At 41.3% G+C, this 12,988-nt stretch overlaps 1 long non-coding RNA gene across 4 annotated transcripts in view; it reads right to left on the bottom strand.

The window, feature by feature from the left end:
- Positions 1-12,988, bottom strand: part of LOC119867510 — a 43,386-nt gene that overhangs the window by 2,768 nt on the left and 27,630 nt on the right. For 2 of the 4 annotated variants that reach the window (XR_005369307.1, XR_005369308.1), the window contains exons 2-3: positions 5,037-5,163; positions 4,812-4,931 (exon numbers count right to left, since the gene is read on the bottom strand). This is a non-coding gene — a long non-coding RNA (uncharacterized LOC119867510). Of the gene's footprint in view, positions 1-4,533; positions 4,932-5,036; positions 5,164-12,988 lie in introns of those variants that run through there. The other 2 variants (XR_005369306.1, XR_005369309.1) reach the window with 1 other exon arrangement.

The raw sequence follows: 12,988 nt of genomic DNA, 5'->3' as shown, positions 1-12,988 counted from the left end.
CAGACATATGCAAAAAAACACATATTTCATGATTCCATTTTATTTATTTATTTATAATATGTATTCTTTAATTTGACAGAGAGAGAGAGCACAAGCAGGAGTGGCCTGCAGAAGGAGAAAGAGACTCCCTAATGAGCAGGGAGCCCAATGCAGGCTGGATCCCAGGACCCTGGGATCATGACCTGAACCAGAGGCAAGGAGGCAGAGGTTTAGCTGAGCCACCCAGGTGCCCTGTGTGATTCCATTTTAATATGAAATGTTCAGAATTGGCAAATGTATAGAGATAGGAAGTAGATTAGTGGTTGCCTGAGGGTGAGACCTGGGGGGAAATTGAAGGCAATTGCTAAAAAGAATAGTTTTTGTAATGTGATGAAAGTGTTCTCAAATTGACTGTGGTGATGGTTGTGCAATTTGGAATATACCAAAAACCACTGACTGGTATACTTTAAGTGGGTGGATTTTATTGTAAGTAAGTTATATCCCACTTAGTCTGTTAAAAAAATCACTTCTTTCTATTGATGAGTAGTACTCCATTGTGTGAATATACTTCAGTTTGTTTATCCATTTACCTGTTGATAGATATTTGGTTTGTTTCCAGTTTTTGGCTACTAAAAATAAAGTTGTCATGAACATTCATATGCAAATCTTTGTTTGGAATATGCTTTTTCTTCTCCTAGGTAAATACACAGATGTGGAATGGCTGGATCATATGGTAGGTGTATGTAACTTTTTAAGAGATTACCAAATGGCTTTCTACTGTGGTTGTGCTTTCACATTTCCCCTAACATTTGTGAGTTCTGGAGTTTTGGTTCTCCCATTTCCTTGCCAACTCTTGGTAGGATCAGTCTTTTATTTTTTATTTTTTTAGATTTTATTTATTTATTTCAGCGAGAGTGAGAGAGAGCAAGAGTGAGTGGGGAGAAAGGAGAGAGAGAATCCCAAGCAAGCTCCATGCCCAGTATGGAACTCAATGAGGCTTGGATCCCATGACATCAAGATCACGACCTGATCCAAAATCAAGAGTCAGACACTTAGCCAACCGAGCCACCCAGGTGCCCTGTATGATCCTTCTTCTTTTCACCCTCCCTCCCATATAATGTTTTTTTAATCAGTCACCCTAATAGGTATATAGCAATATCCCATTGTGATTTTAGTTGGCATTTCCTTAATGACTAATGTTGTTTTAGCATCATCTCATGTGCTAATCATCCATATATTTTCTTCTTTTTTAAAAATATTTTTTTATTTTTAAGTAATTTCTACACACAACTGGGGCTCAAACTCACAACCCTGAGATCAAGAGCCACATGCACTACTGACTGAGCCAGCCGGGCACCCCTCATCCATATATTTTCTTTGGTGAAATGTCTGTTCATCTCCTTTGTCCACTTTAAAAAAATTGATTTGTCTGTTTCATTGTTGAGTTTTCAAAGTTCTTCATATACTCTAGACACAAGTTCTCTATCAGATATGTGTTTTGCAAGTAGTTTTTCCCAGTCTGTGATTTGTCTTTTCATTCTTCTCACAGTGTCTTTTCAAAAACAGAAAGGTTTGTATGTGTGTTTATTTTTAGAATAGAAGTTTTAATTTTAAGAAAGTCCAATTTACCAAAGTTTTCTTTTATAGATTGTGCCGTATCTACAAAATCTTTGTTTAATCGGAGGTCATAAAGATTTTCTCCTATATTGTCTTCTAGTGGTTTTATAGTTTCAGATTTTACATTTAGGTCTATGACCTATTTTGACTTAACTTTTTGTGTATAGTATGAAGTATGGATTGAAGTTCACTTTTTTCATATGAATATCCAATTGTTCCAGCCTTACTCATTGGAGCAATTATCCTTTTTCCATCAAATTGCCTTTAAATCTTTTTCAAGCATCAATTTTTGTCATTATATACATTTTTTTTTTCTCTATTTGCTTCCATAGTCTATCTTAAGGTCGACTGCACATACTCTTCATTACTATTGTTTTATAAGAAGTTTATTTATTTTTTTAAGAAGTCTTGAAATCCAGTAATGTTAGCTCTCCAACTTTGTTATTCTCTTTCAAAGTTGTTTTGGCTGTTTTAGATCTTTTTCATTTTCTTTCTTTTTTTTTTGGTTATTTATTCATGAGAGACACAGAGAGAGAGAGAGGCAGAGACATAGGCAGAGGGAGAAGCAGGCTTCCTGCAAGGAGCCCGATGTGGGACTTGATCCTGGATTCTGGGATCACGCCCTGAGCCAAAGGCAGACACTCAACTGCTGAGCCACCCAGGCTTCCCAAGATCTTATTCATTTTCAAATGAATTTTAGTTTGTCAATTTCTACATTTTTTTTCCTATGGAGAAGAGACAGAAATAGAGCTTGTTAATGAAAAATACAAGGGTCTGAGGTCAGTCTCTTAGGTTCAGAACCCAACTTTCTCTTCACAGCTGTTTGACTTTGGGCAAGTTACCTAACTTCTCTCCAATTCCACTTCTCATTCATAAAGCTGAGATCATAACATCAGCAATATCATGGAGCTGTAATGGGGCTTAAGTGAAACAATGCGTATAATGCTGAGGAACTGGAAATACAATGGGCAGACCGTATATGACAATAGAACTCTGTGGCAGCCTCTGCAACAACTAGTCTAGGAAGCCAAGTCACAACCTCTGTAGCAATTGGCCCAGAACAGTCAGGACTTGACCAAGTCAATGAGTGCCAACTTCTGTAATTTTTGCCCTGGCTTCCAGCTCAGACCAAGCAGAGAAAGCCAAATACGCTTCCCAAACCAATCATATAAGATACCCCATCTCTACCTCCAGCTTTTCCATGCCAAGAATCTCCCATCAGGGCACATTTGAAGCCTTCTCTTTCCTCACCATAAAGCTTTTCCACTCCCCTGCCTGCCTTTGAATCTCTACTAAATGCAAATGATGGTGGCTGACTTCCTGGCTATGGCAAAGCTTTGAGTAATAAATAGCTTTGGTTTCTTCTCATTTGGGTGATCCTCATTTGTTTCCACAGCACTAACACTGTGTTTTTGGAGTAAAATGGGTGCCCAATAAATTTTACACACAATGGCAAAATTGTTTTGTCAAATGAAAATTTACACAAAATCCCAAAATATAAAATAGATAAAAGTGGCTCTCAATAATTTATTTTATCTAAGTCAGTCAGTACAAACAATGAGACCTTTGTGATGATCTTAGTAACATGAAAATGAGATAATGAGTGACAGTTGTAAACACAGTTTTTTAAAAAACCCTGATCCACGGGTGCCTGGGTAGCTCAGTCGGTTAAGTGACTGACTTTTGGTTTAGGCTCAGGTCATGATTTTAGGATTGTGAGACTGAGCCTCCTCCCCACTGTGGAGGTCCGTGCTGGGTGTGGCACCTGCTTAAGATGCTCTCTCTCCCTCTCCCTCTGCTTCTCCCCTCAAATTCTTTCCCTCTCTTAAAAAAAAATCCTGGGGTGCCTGGGTGGCTTAGTCAGTTAAGCATCTGCCTTTGGTTCAGGTCATGATCCCAAAGTCCTAGGATGGAGGCCCATCTCCACTCCCTGCTCAGCAGGGAGCCTACTTGTCCCTCTCCCTCTGACCTTCCCCCCAGCTCATGCTTTCTCTCTCAAATAAATAAAATCTTTTTTTAAAGACCCTGATTCATACAATAAAAGCATCAAATACCAACAGTATTTTTTTTCTTTTAAGCAGATCACCTTACAATCAAATATTTGCAGAACCCCCAAAAACACCTCTTCAAAACTCTAGGGCTCTGGAGATAGTGGAAGTGTGAAGTCAGCGTTCAGGGTCTTGATTAAAGTGTTTGGGTGCTTTCAACCATCTGGGTAACATAGAGCAAGTTACTTGACCTTTGTCTGAGTTTGGTTTATTCCCCTGCACATTGAGGAAGCCGAACTAAGCTGGAACTCAAAATTTAGAGTGCATCACCACCAGTGTGTAGTAAAGGGGACTATGGTACGTGTGCCTATTTAAAAATGCAAGTTTCTGTCCTCCTAGTGGTTCTATCTCATTAAGTCTACGGTGGCCACCTGGAATCTACACTTTAACCAAGCACCCAGATGATTTGGATGCTTGTGATCCATGTCACAACTGGAGAGACCCAGGGAGTAATTCATCTCTTAGGTCCCCTCTGGCTCTGCCCCGTGTTGTTCAGGTAGAGTTGGTGAAGTCTCAGAGATGGAACAAGGGGAGAGGAAAAATGGAAGGGAAAATCACTCAACAGTCAGAGAAAATGTTGATGGGGAACGTTTTAAAAAGTCTATTGTAGGGGCACCTGGGTGGCTCAGTGGTTGAGCATCTATCTGCCTTTGGCTCAGATGGTGATGCTGGGGTCCTGGGATTGAGTCCCGTGTCAGGCTCCTCATGGGAAGCCTGCTTCTCCTTCTCCCTCTGCCTATGTCTTTGCCTCTCTCTATGTTTCTCTCATAAACAAATTTTTAAAAATTTAAATATTTTTCAAAAGGGAATCAATATTCCCTTTTTGAAAGCTCCCCGCGACCCCGGTCCAGAGATATTTGGATTCTTGGCGTTAATCTTCGAGGCCTTGTGAAGACAATGCACATTTTATTCTCCACTAGCCCACAGAACAAAGCACTCCCAAACTTCCCAACCCTAATGCCCCAGATGTGAATACACCAGAGATGAATGGCGCCGTGCAAAATCCCTGCCTGCCCTCCCGCTCCACGGTTTCCCCATGGATCACTTGGGGTAGCAGAGACAGAGGAGCATTTGGACAGGCTGGGGTCTGGCTCTCAGAACAAGATTAAACTCTAGGCCACTCCTCAGCATCTCAGAACCCAATCCACTCAATCCCGCAGTGGACACCTCAGCTCAGCGTGGCCATACCGCCCTCTTGCGGCAGAAAGCGGGACTCCGCCCGGCGAGGAGAAGAAACTCCAGAGGTGGAAACAGCTCACAAAGATCCAAAGTTCTCCTGTTGCAAGGCTGGGTAAGAGAAGAAAAGTAAGGTATCACCAGAGACACACTCTCCACTGTCTCTTTCTACTTTACCTTTCCTTTCTGCCTCCCCAAACCTGTCATCCCACTTACCTTTGTCCTCTATTAATAACTTTTTTGTATGCCTTACAGGGTGTTTTCACAAACATCCTCTCATGTGATCCATTCTCACTCCCTTTTCACATCACTTCTCTTCCCCTTAGAGAATGAGAAGGAAAAACTGAAAGAAAGAAAAAAAACTTATGTAAACACCTTTCTTGTATTTTGCATAGGGTAGCCCTGACACATCCCTATTTTGGGGTTACAGGGCCTTGGAGCTATGTTCATGACCTTGACCCCTGTAGGAGCCCATTAGCTTTGTTCTGCTTTGTGGTCACCAACAAAGTCTTAAACTTGCCAGGGCTTGATACCTAGGAAGAAAGAAAGCAAAGCATGCGATTCAAGCATCACAGGCCCAGATAAACAGTTATTCTTTTGTTTAACTTTTTAAAAATTAATCATTTATAATAAGAATAGAAAAATGCATAGGCCATAAATGGACAGTTCAGTTCCTTTGAACAAGTTGAGCATACTGTGTAACCTGCATCCAGATCAAGAATCAGAATATTTCCAACACTCCCTAATACTCTTCTTATAACCCCATCCAATCCCAACTCACCCCCAAGGTAACTGCTATTCTGCTTATTTAACACCAAGGATTAATTTTGTCTACTTTTGGATTTTATATAAACAGAATCAAACAATAAGTACTCATGTCTATGACCTTTGCTAAGCATTGTGAAATTAATCTGTGTGCTTGTACATGGCTCATCTTCATTGCTGTGGTACACCATTGTAGAAAGATACCACAATTTGTCCTTTTATTAGTGGTAGACACTTAGGGTATTTCCAGTTTGGGGCTATTATAAGAATGTTTCTATGAGCATTCTTGTACATAGCTTTTAGGAAATATATATACACCTTTCGGTTGGCTTTATAACTGGGAGTGGAATGGCTGGGTCATAGGATTGCTTTCATTGATAATGCCAAACATTTCCATGGTGTTATACTAATTTACACTCCCATCAGCAATGTGTGAGTTTCCATAGCTTCGTATTCTTGACAACTTTGAGATATTGTTTTTCATTTTAGTCATCCTGGTGGGTGGGTAATGATATTATTACCTTGTAGTTTCCATTTACATTTCCATGAAGACTAATGAAGTCAAGCACCTTTTCAAGAGCTTGTCAGCCATTTGGTTTGGATATCTTCTTTTGTCAAGTGCCTAGCTAAAGCTTTAAGGCAAACAACTTAAAGCTCACATTACTCCACCAGGAATGATAAGAGCATTGTTAAGTATTTGATTTAATCCCAAATAAGCATGTTCTATTCATAGCTACACTGAGAAATATTCCTTATACAAGTACTTACATGATGTCATTTGGTTAATACAAGTACTCTGAGAAGTAAAAGGCAGAGGTTATGCTTGTTTTACAGAAGAGGAAGCCACCTCTGGGAAATTGTAATATGCCCCAAATAAGTGGCAAAACCAAGATCTTTCAGCAAGATTTGGCTGTTTCCTGACTATATGTTGGTATCACTACAGTGGTTCTTAACCTATTTAATCTCCCCATCTTTCATAACAAATATTTTGTATCACCCACTCTTTACTACAATGGGATTAAATCTATAGGTTATTTCAAAAGATAATATGTTGCCCATACAGTATAAAGGAGAAATAAAAGAGCTGTTATTTATGACAAATAATTACTATAATTACAAATAAAATAATAATTAATGCCCAGGACAACATTATAATCAATATAATGAAGTAATTGATGCTTATTCCTAAAAGCAGACTCACTTTAAATGCAAATAGCCACAAATAAGACCAATACAAGTGGTCATACTGACAACACTGACATCACTGTTCCTGAAGTGATTTTCCAAACTGGTGAACAAATTTAGGTAAAACTCTGAATGGAAAAAAAGTACAATCATCCTTAATTTGTAGTTTATTCCTGAGAGAATCATATTTCTAAACCATGTAAAAAATATTTTGTGTTTATATACAGAAAGGAGTTAAGTTTTAGGCCCAGATAATTTTGGACAGTTTTCCACCTACATGAATATCTGGGGATCCATTTAAAAATTGCACTGGAGGCAGGACAATTCTTCATTTCGGGGATTATCATTCTTGTTACAGGACAACTTAGCAGCCTTGGCTCATGCCCTGCACATGGAAATAGTGTTCTCTGCTATCATCATGACAACCTTAACCCGTTGGGGCAATATTGTTCCTACTGAGAACACCACATTACCCACTTTCTATAGCAAAGTCCCTGCCTGAAATCTGGAAGGAGATAAAAAAAAGCTGGGCTGTGGATGGGAAAAGACCTGGGTTTAGCCCTTAGTTAAACTTGCTCTGTGAGACCTTGAGCAAGTCGCTTAACATCTCTGAGCTCAGTGTCTCCAGTTATGAGGTTGGCTGCTTCTTCTTCTTCTTCTTCTTCTTCTTCTTCTTCTTCTTCTTCTTCTTCTTCTTCCTTTTTTAAGTTTTTATTTATTTATTAATGAGAGACACAGAGAGAATGGCAGAGACATAGGCAGAGGGAGAAGCAGGCTCCTTGCAGGGAGCCTGATGTTGACTCAATCTCAGGATCCCGAGATCATGACCTGAGCTGAAGGCAGACACTCAACCACTGAGCCACCCAGGCATCCTGAGGCTGACTTCTGTATCCTGGAGCAGCAGCAGCACTGTTGCTATGTTTCTCTGCATCTGTTGTATGGAGAGAGCCTCTATGCCTGGCACTCCTAGTCTACCTCCACCCTGCCCTGTCCCATGTTGGCAGCACTCTCCAAGGTTGACCAGTTACTCCTACACATAGTGCTTTTGATAGCCTCAGTCCATGTTGATAAATATGTTCAGCAGTAGATCATCTAGGAGATATTAGCATGAACTCTCAGAAAAGTATCAAAACATATATCTATTGGGGGCACCTGGGTGGCTCAGTAGGTTAAGCATCTGCCTTAGGCTCAGGTCATGATCTCAGAGTCCTGAGATCAAGCCCCGCATCTGGGCTCCCTGATCAGTAGGGAGTGTGTTTCTCCTCCCCTCCTCCCCTGCTTGCTCTCTCTCTCTCTCTCTCTCTGTCAAGTAAATAAATAAAATCTTTTTTAAAAAATACATATCTACTGCCTTGGTAGAATATATTCCTTCAGGCCTTTCAATAGAAAAAATACACTATTTGACATGTTCCCAAGTCTGAATGAATTACCACATTATAGCCCAGAGCTTGGTAAATATAACACCTTCCCACTGGAATCCCAACTGCACGCCTTGCTAACACATGTCTTTTTAAAATTGGTGATAATTGACTGCCTGAAAAATAGAAATAAAATTAGTAAGATCACAGTAGATTCAAAAGTATTAATAGAGCCTAAATTCAAAGGCACAGGGTTGCAGAATGTGAACATAACATGATCATATATAAACTATACTATAGTATTTTTAATTAATAACATGAACTTATAGAAATATAAAATTAACACGTGTCAAAGATTTTATTCAATTCATTAATTAATGAAGGAACCAATAAGATGTTAAAAGCAATTCAGATGAGAATTTTACACTGAACAATGTATTTTTACAGTTCTTTGAACAGAAACCATTTGTAGTACTATGGACAAGAAGGATTTGTATGGCTATCAATTTCCCACAATTTAATTTCTATCCCTACAAGTGGTAAAACAACCTGGTATCAGTTTCCTATTGCTTCTGTAACAAATTAGCACAAACTTAGTAGATTAAAACAACACACACTTATTATTTTACAGTTAGATGGAGTATCTTACAGTTGTAGGTCAGAAGTCTAAAATGGGTTTCACTTGGCAAAACTCAAGATGTCCTCACAGCTGTGTTCCTTCTGGAGGCTCTAGGGGAGAAGCATTTCTTTTCTTTTTCCGCATTTTAGAGGCCAGTCCCATTCCTTGGCACACAGTCACCTCTTTCCATCTTCAAAGTCAATACCTATTAATGGTCAGTTGAGACTTTTTCACTCTGCAGCACCCCAGATTCTTGATTCCATTGTCATACCTCCTCTGACTCTCACTTCCTACCTCCCTCTTTCACTTAAACGGATCCTTATGATTATATTAGGCCTATCTGGATAATCCAGGATAATCTCTCATCCCTAGATCTACCAGTGGTGCAAAGACTCCTCTAGAATCAGATAATCCCCAAAGAGTCTGAGAAACTACATCCTGCAGTCCCCTGAAAGGACACCAATAATCTCTTTTGCATTTTTTCTAGTCTCAGCCAATTCTTCCTGATGATGCCAAGGCTTATAACAAGGGTGACTGTGCAAAACACAAGGTCAGGCAGCCCTGGGACCACAGTCTCTGAGCAAGGAAACAGCTACCCCTTTAAGTGGGCCATGGTCACTGTCCCTGCCCAACCAACTCGGTTTGTTTCCTTTGGCCTCTGCTAGCATTTGAGTTTTCCCAACCTGGTTACTGATTGATCAGATTCCCTTTCCTCCACCTTGGAGGGGTGGGAACAGAGCAGAAACATTTAGTCCATAAACTGGGCTAAATGAGACAGTAAGGGAAAATAGACATATGGTAGGGCACAGGCAAAGCCAAGCCATATGATTTTATGTTGACCTGGCATTGTCCTGGGGCTGGGGCAGGGAGTGAGGACAAAAGAGAGTGGAGGAGGTATCTCTTCACATTGCCCTCTTCCTCCCCTCCGTTTGGCTTTCATGGAATAAAGGGGAGCCAAGAGTTCCCTGTCACAAGTCCAAGTCGGCTTCAGGCTATTAACTAAATGGCCACAGAGCTATGGGAAGTAGCTGGCCACTCTTGATCAATACAACAATTTTCAAACTGCTCCTGCTCAAAGTCCCATTTAACGCTAAATTTTCACATGACTTAGTTTCTCATCTTATTTCTCCTAAGCAAATCCTCTTAAATAGATGGCAATTACCAAGACATAATGAGGAGCTACCTGACAGAGGCCAGAAGGTCAAAGTCAAAGTAACTCATTCCTTCCCTGAGCAAACACTGCTTATGCCTCTGCTGAATGCAAGGCACCAGATCAGGCTCTGAAGGAGGTATAAACACATCCTGCCTTCAAGGAGTTGCAGTCTAAGGGCAGGGGTGAAGTTGCATGTCCAAAAGCAAAGAAGGAGAAAAGAGTTCCAGACTAATGGGATAGCAGGAGAGAAAAACACAAAGATGAGGACACAAAGGATATGTTCTTGGCTGAGAATTTCAGAGAGAAAGAAGTTCAAGGTATTAGCTCAAGCTGAGGACAAATGGCACAATGTCATCCAGATGAGACTGGAGAAGGGAAGGAGGACCAGATTAATATATGTGCACCTTCAATCTTGAGTTGAGTCCTTTGTTCACTAGGTATTTACTTAGCACTCTCTATGCACCCAATACTGAGTCAAGCACTGCTAACACAAACAAAAATGAATAAAAAATGGATCTACCTTCAATAAGCCAGTCTAGGGATGTGCAAATAAATGCTTTCAGCGGTGTGAAATGAGTGCAGAAAGAGATGTGCTTGAGTGCTGAGCCAGAGACTCATGGAGTCTGCTCACAGGAACAGAGGAGAGGAAGGAGGGCCACAGGAAAGTTTTGCAAAGGAGCCCTATAATTAGTAATTTTGCCTGGGTAGCAAGTAGAAGACAAGAGAAATTATGGAATGACCACTCATAGTCTACACTGAGGGTCTGTGATTATAGACACTCCAAAGGCACAAAACTCGTCATGTCCAGTCTGCTTGGGTCCTTGATGGCTTGATTCCCATTGCATCAAGACATTCTGAAGCTAAATTTAAACGCTGCACCAATTCACTTCTCTTCTGCTCCATTCACTTGCCTCCTGCATTATATGCCTTAGACTGGTTTTTCTCTGCCCTGCAGCTCTGCAATTTAGCCCAGGATTTGGTTTCTCCCGGCTTTTGACCTTGGACTCACTGTCTGGCTGCAGCTCTTTAAATTGCTGATCCTATGAAAGGCCTTCAGGGGTCACAACGACTGCCTTTACCAGTTACTAAGTAACTAACTCACAAACTCTGAGATTCCCAGTCAGGCGAGAAGGAAGAGCTTACAAGCACTTTCCATTCGCTCTGCTTGGCTAACTTGCCATTGTAAAGAAAGTTTCTCCTTCCAGAGGTGAATTCCAGCCTTTACAGCCAGTAGAGCCAGCAGTTTTGAGCCTGCTAGTGTCATTACCATCCTCTCCCAATGCTGGCCAAATCCACAGTGTCTTCTCCCCACCCTCCTCGCTATGCCAAAGACCTTGCAATTTCATGGCATCCTACTGTGGATGCATAATTTTTTGACCCTCCAAGTCACATATTTTTTGCACAATGAAAATCATAAAATGATTTCTGTGTTCCTGTCCTACTGGGAGTCTCTGAAAGGGCTTGTGCCCCTCATGTAGCCAGAAAGAGCACAGAATCCACTCTGCTAGATTCCTCATGAGACCATTTAAAATAAAAAAAGACCCTGGCAGGCATTGGCCAATGGCCACTTTGGCTAAGGAAGGGGTTAGGAAATTTCATGGAATTCTGCTTCCGGCTCCAGATTTGACCTATGAGCAAATTTCCAGGAAGTATTGAACATAACAGTTCTATTAACCAGCTTGGATGCTAAAGGATGGTAGCATCCTTTGGATGCTTTACAGAAATGGTAGCCCTGAGGTTGTGACAGAAAAGTAGGCTGGCTCACTGTCTGCACTTCCCCACTAGTCTGGCCAACTCCAGAACCTGGCTGGGGCCTGTTCACAGCAAGGAGCTGTGTGTGCGTGACAGTAGAGGTAAGTGTTGCTTGTGATATTGGTGGGGCTTGCTGTATGCTCCTCCCTAAATAACCTCTTGGTTCCAATCCCATTAATACCTTCCTCTTTTTCTTCATGCATCACTATTTATCTGTAGGAATTTATCCATGATTCCAGCCACAAGTTTCTAGGTAGTGAGCCACTTTAACAAACAGGGCCAGTACATCTAGACCTGTGGTCTTGGTGAATGTCAAGACCTGATGTGCTCTACTGGGGATGAGAGGTACAAAAGGGGTTTGTTCCTGTGAGACCCCATGACAGCTGGTCATGGAACTTATGAAGCCACTGACATTTTTATCACCCATTTGTCATAATGATGCCAGCACCTACCTGTTTCAAGATATCAAGGAGGTGCCCTGAGACCTCAGCTGGCAGTCCCTCCTTGGCTACCTGCTGCTATTCTTTTCTTTTCTTTTTTTTTTTTTAAAGATTTTATTTATTTATTCATGATAGTCATCAGAGAGAGAGAGAGAGAGAGGCAGAGACACAGGCAGAGGGAGAAGCAGGCTCCATGCACCGGGAGCCCGACGTGGGATTCGATCCCGGGTCTCCAGGATCGCGCCCTGGGCCAAAGGCAGGCGCCAAACCGCTGCGCCACCCAGGGATCCCTATTCTTTTCTTTTTAAATAACTTCTTTTTTAAGATTTTATTTATTCTCAAGAGACACAAGAGAGAGGCAGAGACATAGGCAGAGGGAGAAGTAGGCTCCCTGTGGGGAGTTCCATCCCAGGACCCCGGAATCATGACCTGAGTTGAAGGCAGATGCTCAACCCCTGAACCACCCAGGTGACCCTACCTGCTGCTCTTCAAGCCTCATAGTTAGGTGCACAACCACCTCCACCCCCACTCCCCATCCCTCCAGTCTCATTCCACTTCCTGAAACCTGCTTTCATCTGACTCATCCCACCACTGGGCAAAGCCATGAGGAATAAATAACTCACGGACAGTGACTGTGTCGTCACCCTTATGCCTACTGGGCTCGTATTTATATAAAATGTCCAGCACAAGGGAGAGCAGTGAGCAGACTTTTTATAAACAGTATTTATTTCCATGATCATTATGCTGTGATGATTCCTAAATATAGTTTTAAAATTCCAGGATCATCTTTCTTCTAATTGTCAGTTGAGCATTCCTCCTTTAATGTCTCGCCATGACTTCAAGTTCAATATGATTAAAACTGAGCACATTCCCTCCAAATCAGGGTTTTCCTTCCT

This window comes from Canis lupus, chromosome 14, assembly GCF_011100685.1.
Source record: "Canis lupus familiaris isolate Mischka breed German Shepherd chromosome 14, alternate assembly UU_Cfam_GSD_1.0, whole genome shotgun sequence".
Lineage (NCBI taxonomy): Eukaryota > Metazoa > Chordata > Mammalia > Carnivora > Canidae > Canis > Canis lupus.
This window is presented reverse-complemented; position numbering and strand designations above follow the sequence as displayed.